Below are 11,582 nucleotides of genomic sequence, written 5' to 3'. Positions count from 1 at the left end.
ATAGTGGGGCAATTTATATCAGAAAAAAAAATCTCTCAAAAAGATCAATTATAAAATCTGGATTAAAGATGAGAACTACTGTTTGAAGATATTGGAAATAAACTCAGGCTGTCAGGACTTCTGGGTCCAAAATTCCCAAAAGAAGGAAAACACAGTGGAAGGATTCCAATATTCATGCATCACTTCTCTTCTTGAGTCATTTGCAAACTTGTCAGCAACATGGGCCCATAGGCCAAATGAAAATGCAGGATCAGAGCTTTTTGAAGTTGCAAACAACTGTGGAGACAAAAATTAGAATTCAGTGCTACTGACAAACAATAGTTTGCAACTAAAACACTAAGACTTCAGAGCAAAGGCAGCAATGGAGGGGTGAAGGTGATATTATGTGACTCTTGGCCTGTATAGTACTTCTTAGTTCCTAATCTACAGTGTGAGAGGCTGGGCAGGCAAGCTGAAAGCAGGTGCTAAGAGGCAAAACAGCAGAGCAGTCTTACAGAGCCAAAAAGAAAAAAAAAATGCCGTTCAAGTCCTGACTAAGAAGTAGAGCCCAGAAGGATACTTTAGGTTTTCAACTGAGAATTCATGTAGGGTCACTACAAGATACAGCTGAAGAAAGTATTAATGAAATGGAAGATAAGTCAGTAGAAAATATAGACTGATAATGAAGTGAACATGAATAAAAATATAGAAAATAATGTAAAATGTATATGAAACAAAATGAAGAATCACAGACATGGAATTGCAGTCCTACAAGGAGAAGAGAGAGAAAAGGATGCAGTAAGTTTTGTTTGAAGAGGTACCTTTGTGAACCTTCTAAAATTGATAAAAAGACAAAGCTACAGAGACAGGAATGAGAAATATTTAAGAATATAATTTAGACAAACTATAGCAAAATCACTGAAATTCAGTCAGCAATAGAAAAATATTAAAAGCAATCAGAGAAAAATAGAACATTACCTTCAAATAAGCAGCAATAATAATGACACCTAGTTTTCAAACAGAAATGATGAAAACCAGAGGGCAATGGGTAATACATTTAAAATTCTTTAAAAGAAACAAGTTAAAAGCTATAATTTGATATCCACCTAAAATATATTTAAAACTTAAAATGAATCATTCTTAAGATTTGTCCCTTCTTCCTGAAAAAAATTTATAGGTAGCCAACTTGCACTAATAGAAATACTGAAGGAAGATCTTGAGGCAGAAGAAAAAGTATCTCAATTGGATTTGCAGTGATGAAGGAAGGAGTAAAGAACACTGGAAGGGAAAGAAGTATGGTAAGTTCAAATAAAATAAAAATATACAATAGTAATAAGAATGACTTAATAAGAATGAAAATACCTGACAAAGGACACACAGAATATGGGAGGGGATAAATACATTAAATATTTTAATGGGAATTAGACACACACACACAAAAGAATAAAGAATAAATAAAAATAGTGTTGAGATGAATCAATAACACTTATTTTTCAATAAAATTACTATATTTTCTGCATATTTTATATTATTATATTTTTATTTTCTTTATATTTCAGTTGGCAGCATTGTATGGAATAGATTAGATCAGAAAAATATGGGGTATGGGGAGCCCAGAATTAAGGAGTATATAGAAGGTATGGTTTCATTATTCATAATTTAATTTTTATTTATAGAGATTTCTGCTTTAGACTTTTAGTTTTTCCCATCAATAATATGTATAAGTGTGACCACTGAAACAAATGCTTATAGACAATGTTGTTAGTGAAAACCATTCTATTAAGACTTATGAGTACTGAGTTCAAGTTCTGTCAATTCTGCTATATTAGTTACCATTACATCAGTTAAAAGTAAATTTGATTGCATTAAAAAGAAAGCTGACTGCAATGCAATGGTTTTCCAAATAGGGCTATATTAAAAAAAAATGATGTCCAGAGATAAGCAGTCCAAACCACTCAAAAGGCTGCTAAGCATCTTTATAGTTCAGTATCCTTAGCATATGCGTTTTATCCTCCTAGTTGCAAGAGAGCTGTTACAATTCCTGAAATCACATATGTCCTTTAGGCATGAAGAAGATAAAGGCAGAAGGTTTGTTGGTCCAGTCTATGCTCTTTACTAGGAAAATAATACAGGGAGCTCTATCTATTAGATGTCTGTGATGTATCTTTAGCAATAATTGTGATACCCCTATCAAAAAAGTTTTGTGGGCACATGAACATTTCTAATGAGGCAAATGGCATCTGAATAAAATTGGTGTTACATTAATAAGAAAGAAAGGGCAGATATTGAATCAGCGTCTAAGAGTGTCTCTTCCTATAGTCTTATTCTTCTCATTTGAAACACCTAGGTCAACTCTGCGAATCTAAGATTATATATCAACTGAAAACAATTTGACTAATAAATTCAGATATCAGCTGTATTTCATATCATAATCATAAAACAAAAATCAGTTGCCTTGGCTGTAAATGGCACAACCCTGGGAATTGTATTTGCATTATGATAGCAAAATGTTTCATTATGAGTCAAAAGTTCTCTTTCATCAGAATAAGCAATATCTCTGAATACTGAGTAAGCTAATGTCAGAAATGAGTTAATTAGACTTTTTACTTTTTATATTGTTTACATCAAATCTAAAGGACTTTTCATTTCAAAGTAGCAGAAATGCAATTTCATGGTATTCTGCTTAACTGACTTAGAGACATATACTAACTGCCTAAAGTTTGATTATTTTAATGATTTTAAGTCTACGGAAACTCAAGTACAGATTTGTTATTTTCTAACCAATATACTTGTTCCAGAACGAAGACTCTAATCTGAATGTTAAATTATAAATTTGCTCATCAAAACTGTGCAGACCACAGAGAAGACAATCTTAGTAAGGGGAGCTAAAAGTCTACAGAAGTTGTATACATAATTTATGACTAGCAAATCAGGCATAGAATAAAACTATCATAGAACTTAAACATAATTACCAAATAACCTGAGGTTATTGGTAAAGCTAATCTAGCTTTTTAATCAAATATTCACTAAAATAGGTTTATATCATTGACGGTTTAATTGGTTGATTGAAATTTCTATTTTGTCAAGTGGCTTTTTATTATTAAAAGAACACAGTATTTTGAGATTTTGATAGATGTTGAATTTAAAGCTATATACTATTTGCATTAAGTTAATAGAATGATGCATCACCTTTGAGTAATTTAAGTAGTTATATTTAAAAAGATTTTCTGCTCTAAATTCACTTATTTATTCATTTATTCATCAGACATGGTAAGGATTTTTCTACATCATGATTAATAAGCAATATGAACACTTGTTTTGCAAAAGCAAATGTGGTACCACCTATTTCATAATAACATCCAGAAACTTAATATTCTTAAATAGTTAATATGCATATTTTATATCTTAGAGTTAGAAATTATTTTAGACATGGTAATAATGATGTTGCATTGATTATCTTGATTGAAGTACTCCAGTATACACTATCCAAAGTAATACATCATTTAACTTAATTTTCACTTTCAGATTGGTAAATGGTTACTGGCAGCTTTCTGGCAGACAGCATATAATAAATAAATTCATACACACCCATGAACATATGTACCACACAAATGCATTAAGAGGCATCAGCATATATGTAAATATGTGTAAATCCAGATTTATATTTTATTTTATTTTTTTTAAAGATTTTATTTATTTATTTGACAGAGATAGAGACAGCCAGCGAGAGAGGNAAGGCATCAGCATATATGTAAATATGTGTAAATCATTATTTATATTATATTTTATTTTTTTTAAAGATTTTATTTATTTATTTGACAGAGATAGAGAGAGCCAGCGAGAGAGGGAACACAAGCAGGGGGAGTGGGAGAGGAAGNATGGGGCTCGATCCCAGAACGCCGGGTTCATGCCCTGAGCTGAAGGCAGACGCTTAACCGCTGTGCCACCCAGGCGCCCCCAGATTTATATTTTAAAAGTATGTAAGAAAGCCNTCCTGATGTGGGGCTCGACCCCATAACGCCGGGATCATGCCCTGAGCAGAAGGCAGACGCTTAACCGCTGTGCCACCCAGGCGCCCCCAGATTTATATTTTAAAAGTATGTAAGAAAGCCTATACTAGTAAAAAGAAACTGATACGAAGATGTAGATGTTCAAAGATTGACTTTGGTCTCCCACTTCTTATAATGAATATCAAATAATTCAGACAGCTTTCCCACTGACAGTAACTAGAAGAGCTGGGCAAATATGATACGTTGGCATGCCTAAAAGAATGAAGAATTTCTGCAGTGATGTATGGAGAAGATCTAGAGCAAAGGATTCAGGCATGAGAGTTGGAGCTTTTTACGCTTATGGGTGTTTTTTTATTCCGGTTAAGGTGGCTGAGAAGCTGAGTGCACAGCTGAGGTATTTTCAAATGGCTTTTCATGAGAATTTCAAAGATGAGGGCCAAATAAGTAAACATACATACCCTGAGGCCATATAATCTAGGTTAAACTGGTCTTCTTGTTTGCTAGATTTATTTCTTCAGACAAATTAACTTCTTTGATCTCTCCTTCTTTGATATTTTATAACATACATAGTAAAAATAAGGTGCATTATTATTAACACATATTATGCTAAATATAGGGTAATGGGAGAGGGAAAGGAAATAAAATTTCCTAATAGACATATAAAAATGCCTATTAAGTGAAGGGGGAAAATTCTCATAATGCATACCATCTTCACTTGGTAATGATTCTGTGATTGTAGCTGGTATTTACACCTACCTTCCCAATAGATCTATCAGTATTACCTAGAATATTTAAAAAGTTAAAAAGTACAACAGATAGAAAGGAATGAATCCAGTAGAGAAATAATCAAAAGATACTGACAGTTTATTCAGAGGGAAAAAAATGGACAATAAACAAGAACATTTGCTCAGCCTTAGATATCATATTAAAAACATTAATTCATATATGATACAATTTCACCAGACAGTGAATGAAAAGTGGGTGGGGCGTGGGTGAAATAGGTAAAGGGGATTAAAAGTACACTTACCTTGATAAGCACTGAGCAATGTAAAGAATTATTAAATCATTATACTGTATGCCCCAAACTAACATAAAACTGTGTGTTAATTATACTTGAATAAAAACATAATATTAAAAAAGAAAGGAGGGAAGGAGAAAAGGAAAGAGAGAAGGAGGGAGGGAGAGAATCAGAAAGGAAGATAGGAGGGAAAGGAGGAAGGAAATGGACAAGGAAACACAGGGAAAGGAAAACTAAAAAAAGAAAAGGGAAGGAATTAGAGAAGATCGACGGCCCCACAAGTTGAGGAGGATATGAAGCACCAGAAACTCTCCGACATTGCTGGTCGAATGGACTTTGGCAACATAATTTTGTAAAACAATTTGACACTATCTGGTAATATTAAAGATGTTTATAGGGTGCAGAGGTGGCTCAGTTGGTTAAGCATCTGCCTTCGGCTCAGGTCATGATCCCAGAATCCTGGGATCCAGTCCGGTATCAGTCTCCCTGCCCAGTGGGAAGTCTGCTACTCCCTTTGCTCCCCCCCCCAACTCATGATCTCTCTCTCTCAAATAAATAATTATTTTTCTAGAAAAAGATGTTTATAACCTCTCACCCACCTACTTCCTCCAAGAATTATAATATTTCTGAACATGTTCATAAGAAAATATAAAAGAATAGTTATTGTGATATTGTTTAACAGCAATACACTGAAAACACCTTCATTTATAAGAGAATTGATACCTAAATTATAGTTGAGCTATATAATTAAGTATTCTTTTAGCAGTAAAATGGAATAAACTGAAGTACCTATTTCAACCTAGAGAGACTACAAAGATAAAATATTGAGGGAAAGAAAAAAGCTATGTAAATTCCTACAAAATAATAGTGTAAAATATATGTGGATGTGCATAAACTATGCATGAGAATGATAAGCCCCATAACAGGGCAATGGATTCCTAAAGGAGGTAGAAAGGATACCAAGAAAATGGCTCAGTGACAGGTCATTTTAAAAAATTTTTTGGTTCCCTGTGTCATTCCCAGTTCCTTGAACAGAACTTGGCACAAAGGAAGTTTTCAAAAACGTTTGTTGAATGAATGAATGATGCTTTCAGTTTCTTTCTTTTTTTTTTTTTAATTTTATTTTATTATATTATGTTAATCACCATACGTACATCCCCAGATTCCGATGTAAAGTTTGATGCTTCATTAGTTGCGTATAACACCCAGTGCACCATGCAATACGTGCCCTCCTTACTACCCATCACCAGTCTATCCCCTTCCCCCACCCCCTCCCCTCTGAAGTCTTCAGTTTGTTTCTCATAGTCCATAGTCTCTCATGTTTCATTCCCCCTTCTGATTACCCCCCTTTTCTTTATCCCTTTCTTCCCCTACCGATCCTCCTAGTTCTTATGTTCAGTTTCTTTCTTAATCTGTATAATTACCAAAGTTTTAATTACATTATTCTCTGTACTATTTTGTTAAGTATGAAACACTTCAAACTTATAAAAACTACTGACTCTTCGTATAAAAATTTAGTTTAAGCAGTTACTCTAATTTTTAAAAATTACATGCCATTTTGTCAAACAAGTTACTCATCCTTAAAACAGATATTAATAATATTTTTCTGTTAATAATACTGATGAAACATTATAAATAAAATTAGAACAGGACTATCTATCAGTTTTACCCTCAAAAATGTTTTGAAGCAAACATCTTTAGTATTACCTTAATGGTCTTCTATCTAGTAAATATGATTGATGTAATCGTGTACACACTTGGAAAAATATACAAAATTAATGATATCAGGTATTGTCTAAAACTTCAACTGAGCAAAATAATTCTTTTAATATCAGAATAGCACCTTTAATTTTACTTTACTAAGCATTTATTCGTACTGACCCAATAACTTGCTTAGGTCAATTTAATACTGGTGAGGTCATGAGTTCTACAACATGCAGGCAAGTTAGTTCACTCTGTACCTTGGCTGTTGATTGCACAGTATGGTGGTGAGTCTTGCTTGAGAATTTACACAAATAGAAAAATTAATTAATTAAAAACACAGATTGGAAATCCTTGAAAACACAGTTTTTCTCTTGGAAATTAAGATGTTCCTGGAATATAAGAAGCTAGAGGAAATCCTGAAAGTTAAGGGGTAAAGAAGAATGTTATTCACATTTAAATCAGAGTTAGAAATGCAAATCTGAAGCCGTTTCTGGATTATGTCTTTAATATGATATATAAGGTTCTGTTCCCCTCAGTCACAACTCAGGATGTCTATAGTTGGAAGTATAGAAAAATTATAAATTGCCCATAATTTTCTAGTAATAATAGGCAAAAATTTAAGCATTACTATTTGCTAGTTCCTTGTTCTTTAATCTCTAGCCTTGGTTCAAAGTGAAAGTTTTTTCACATTATCTTGTTCTACCAGTTGCAACAAATTCAAATAATTTCGGGAGACAAAGTAGCCATATATATATATCTGAATAGGTCTACTATCCTGCTTGTATGGAATTGTGGATGTTGTAGTGAATTGGAAATTTCATATTCACACTTACTGTGTAGAAATTCAATTAATTAGCGACTATTTTGTGATTCCTCTTTTCCTGGTCTCTGCCTTGTTGATCAAGTTATATACAATCTTCATATTTATGTTACATTTTAGAACTTCACTTGACTAACATTTAAAATGTGGCTATCATATATTATTAATTTCTCATTCCTTAGCATTCAATACATTTAATATATTGGTGATATAATAGAAATAAATACCTATTTAGTCTTAATCTTGAGACAGCAATGGAGAAAAATACTGCGTAATATATTATCATCTTATTTAAACTATAGAACAACACTACAATATAGAGATTGTTAGGCCCATTTTATAAATAATAAAAAAAAAATTAAGTGGTAAGAAGCAAATGAATTTTGGCCAATTTTATCCTAGGAATATCCACCAGATTGGTGATGTGCTTGAGTGATCTTGTGCCGGCTTGTGAGAGACAGTTGTTAAATTTTGTGAGAAGGTTGGTAGCTTTTTAGTGGCCATGGTGGGGTTATTTATACCACAGAAATTGGCAAATGCTCATACAAGTCGGAGCTTTCTCTTTAGGGTGCTGCTTTCCTAGCACACAACTGAATGTCATTCAGCTCATTTCTGTAGAGTTAGGATTCATATTCTTTTGTGTTTTGTTAAATAATCCATGCTCTTGATCACTGCGTAGTATGGTTTTCATGTGGCCTTTTATTCTTCAAGAATTTTTTATTATGTATTACTATAGCATTAGTAAGGTCAATCAATCTTAAAATATATTTTTCAGTGCTTTACAGTAAATCATGCTTAGATTGATTAAATTAGTGATCCTTAAATGTCAAACTAGGAAATGGATTTTTTATTTAACATCTAATGGGGAGTTTTCATGAAGGACAGGGTCATCACCAGAACTATGATAAGCCTCTTAACACAGTCTTCGTCAGGAACGTGAAAAGTGGTTTTCTTTTTAGAAGAGCCTAGAGGTAAGCATTTAGAAGGCTATTATTAAAATAGTCTCTATGAGAGGTAACAAGGTCTTCGCTAATATAGTAGTGGCAGTGTGTCTCCTGAATTTCATTGCTACTACCAAAGGACATCTGCATAACATAGTAAAATGCCATATGGGAACTTAACTTTGGTTGCTTTGTAAAAAAATTTGTTCCTATAAAACCGTTAATTTGTATGAATCAATACTATTGTACCTGAGTGTCTTCCTTTTTTTTTTTTTTAATGAGCTCTCTCCTAGAGAGCACTGTACCATTTCTAATTATTTGATGAGAGTAATGAAGTGAATTCATCTTCAGATTTTTAGAGGCTTATGAATTTATGCTCGATTGAAAGCATTTTTGTCCTAGGAATATCCACTCTTTTCACGTTAATTTTTCCTCCATCTGTCCAAATTTTCAGAATTTGAGGAATATATTTCATCATATATCCAAATTGTCCTTTTTCCTTTTTGTTTTGCCAAATGGATTCCTCTAAGAAAAGGTATTCTCCATTTTATCAAATTTTAATCTGTGTGGAAAATATAAGGGTTAAGATGTAGGAGTTAATCCTTTTTGTTTCAGTGCTTTTAAAATGTCAGTAAGTATTACTTTTAAAAAGCTGAGGGCTTCAGAGGGGAGGGGTGTGGGGGATTGGGATAGGCCGGTGATGGGTATTAAGGATGGCACATATTGCATGGTGCACTGGGTGTTATACGCAAATAATGAATCATGGAACGTTACATCAAAAACTAAGGATATACTGTATGGTGACTAACATAACATAATAAAAAATTATTATAAAAATAATTAAATAAAAAATAAAATGCTTACAATAAAATAAAATAAAATAAATAAAATAAAAAGAATTGGGGCATTCAGGTGGCTCAGTCAGGTAAGCCTCTGACTCTTGATTTTGGCTCAGGTCATAATCTCATGAGTTGTGAGATCAAGCCCTGCATTGGGCTCCCTGTTTGATGTGGAGTCTGCTTGAGATTCTCTCTCTCTCTCTCCATCTGCCCCTTCCCCTGTGCATGCATGCTCTCTTTCTCTTATAAATAAACAGATCTTTTAAAAAATAAAAAAGTAAAAAAATAAAATAAAAAGCAAGGAATTGATTGGTTTCAATATCATATAGAGGAACAAATACATGCTTAGTCTAAAGGGTTTTTAATAAATTAATACATAGTCAATGATCAAATCAAAACTAAAAAAATACATAACAGATATAAATATCAGCATATAAGCTCTGTTATAGAAGAGTATCATATTTTTTTATAACTTTATTAAGTATTTTTCAATTGAGCCACCCATTCTCTTGGGCTGACCTTATAGTTGAGCTCAGTAATTGTTATGTCTCCTCCTCTCTTTTACCCTGATTCTAAGATATTGTGCGTTACCAGTGTCTAAAGGCGGAGGTGACTCTGGGTTTTAGTTGTCTATCTACACAGCTCACCAAATATCCTGCACCAAATATCCTATCTTGTCATTTTGGTGAAATTCTTTGTACATAGAAATCTTCATTGAGTTTTGAACTTCAGTGTTGAGAGCCTGAAGTAACTTGTAATAATTTCTCTGCCAAACCTTGGTGCTTGTATCCCCAGCTGAACTGCCCATAGCATTGCTGTGAAGCAGATTCTGGTTTCCTATTGCTCTAGACCTACAAATTTCTCCTTTTTTTCTTTCCTCAGGCCAAGAAAGTCTCCAAATAATCTGGAGAAAATCCTTCTTCCATCATTTCAAGTCACCTGCTTCCATTGAAGCCCTGTTTTTTGTTTCTTTTACCTCCTTGGGAAAGTCTCTTAAGCTCTCCTAGGAATGTAAACTTCCAGAAAATGGGAGCCAATTTTGTTGTGTACCATGCCAAATTCTTCCTTGGGAGCTGTGAAATAGAGATCAGACTGTCTAAGAATAAGGCAGAGGCTAACTTTTCAGAAGTGTGTCCCCCTGCATAAGAAATGCCACAGAATGTTAGGAGTGGCTTTTATCAATGAAGGATACCAGGAAGAAAGTACATTGACCTGGGAATGCAGCATTGGCTTATGCATATTAGACATTAGGTGATTTTAGGTAGCAATGTGGGTAATGTAGTTTGTGTTTTGAGGTAGCTGAGTATTTTTTTCTTTTCTGAATATAAAACTTCTTTGGGGGTATGGTGGGAAATTAGAAAGTTGATGCCATCCTTATGCTGTTTAGTGGGAAGATTTTCCTGGGTATCATGGATGAAGCCTGAAGACCCAAGGCTTTGATGCTGTATGAACATCTCATACAAGGTCAAATAAAGAAATAAATGAATGAATAGTACTTGCTTAAAGTAAGATTGCCTACGTAATAAACAAAATATTGAATATAAGCATTTCTTGACTATATAAAAATGTTTATGCTTATTTAAGAATGTGGGTAATGCTGGTCTCCTGAGAAAATTTTGAGATCGTCTTGTCATTTAGTTATCCTTGGAACAAATGCTATGGTTGGGCTGTAGTCAAATCTATGACCATGACATAACGAACCTAAACCGACTGGCATAGTAAATGATGATGATTGTAATGCCTCTCATCAGCTGTTTTACTCAGTCACAGAACACCATGACTCTTTTTTTTTTTTTTAAAGATTTTATTTATTTATTTGACAGAGATAGAGACAGCCAGCGAGAGAGGGAACACAAGCAGGGGGAGTGGGAGAGGAAGAAGCAGGCTGATAGCAGAGGAGCCTGATGTGGGGTTCGATCCCACAACGCCGGGATCACGCCCTGAGCCGAAGGCAGACGCTTAACCGCTGTGCCACCCAGGCGCCCCAGAACACCATGACTCTTAACAAGAACAAAGCAGTGTACAGTCCATACAGTTAGATAGTGGTCTTAATTAGTTAACTATCCTAATTTTTATGTATCTCAGCTTTAGAAAAATTAACGGCAGTCATTGTAAAAATGAGTAAGATTAGTTTCTTTCCATTAATTTGATTTTCTGATCCCTATGTATTTGTTAGGGGCATTAGAAGTTAAATTATATCAAAGGCAGTGACTATACCTCTACAGGCGATCTGAACACCTTCAGAATCCTATTAAATAGTAAAAAAAAAAA

The sequence above is a fragment of the Ailuropoda melanoleuca genome, chromosome 15 (assembly GCF_002007445.2).
Source record: "Ailuropoda melanoleuca isolate Jingjing chromosome 15, ASM200744v2, whole genome shotgun sequence".
Taxonomy (NCBI): Eukaryota; Metazoa; Chordata; class Mammalia; order Carnivora; family Ursidae; genus Ailuropoda; species Ailuropoda melanoleuca.
The sequence above is the reverse complement of the archived record's forward strand: the minus strand, read 5'-3'. Positions refer to the sequence as shown.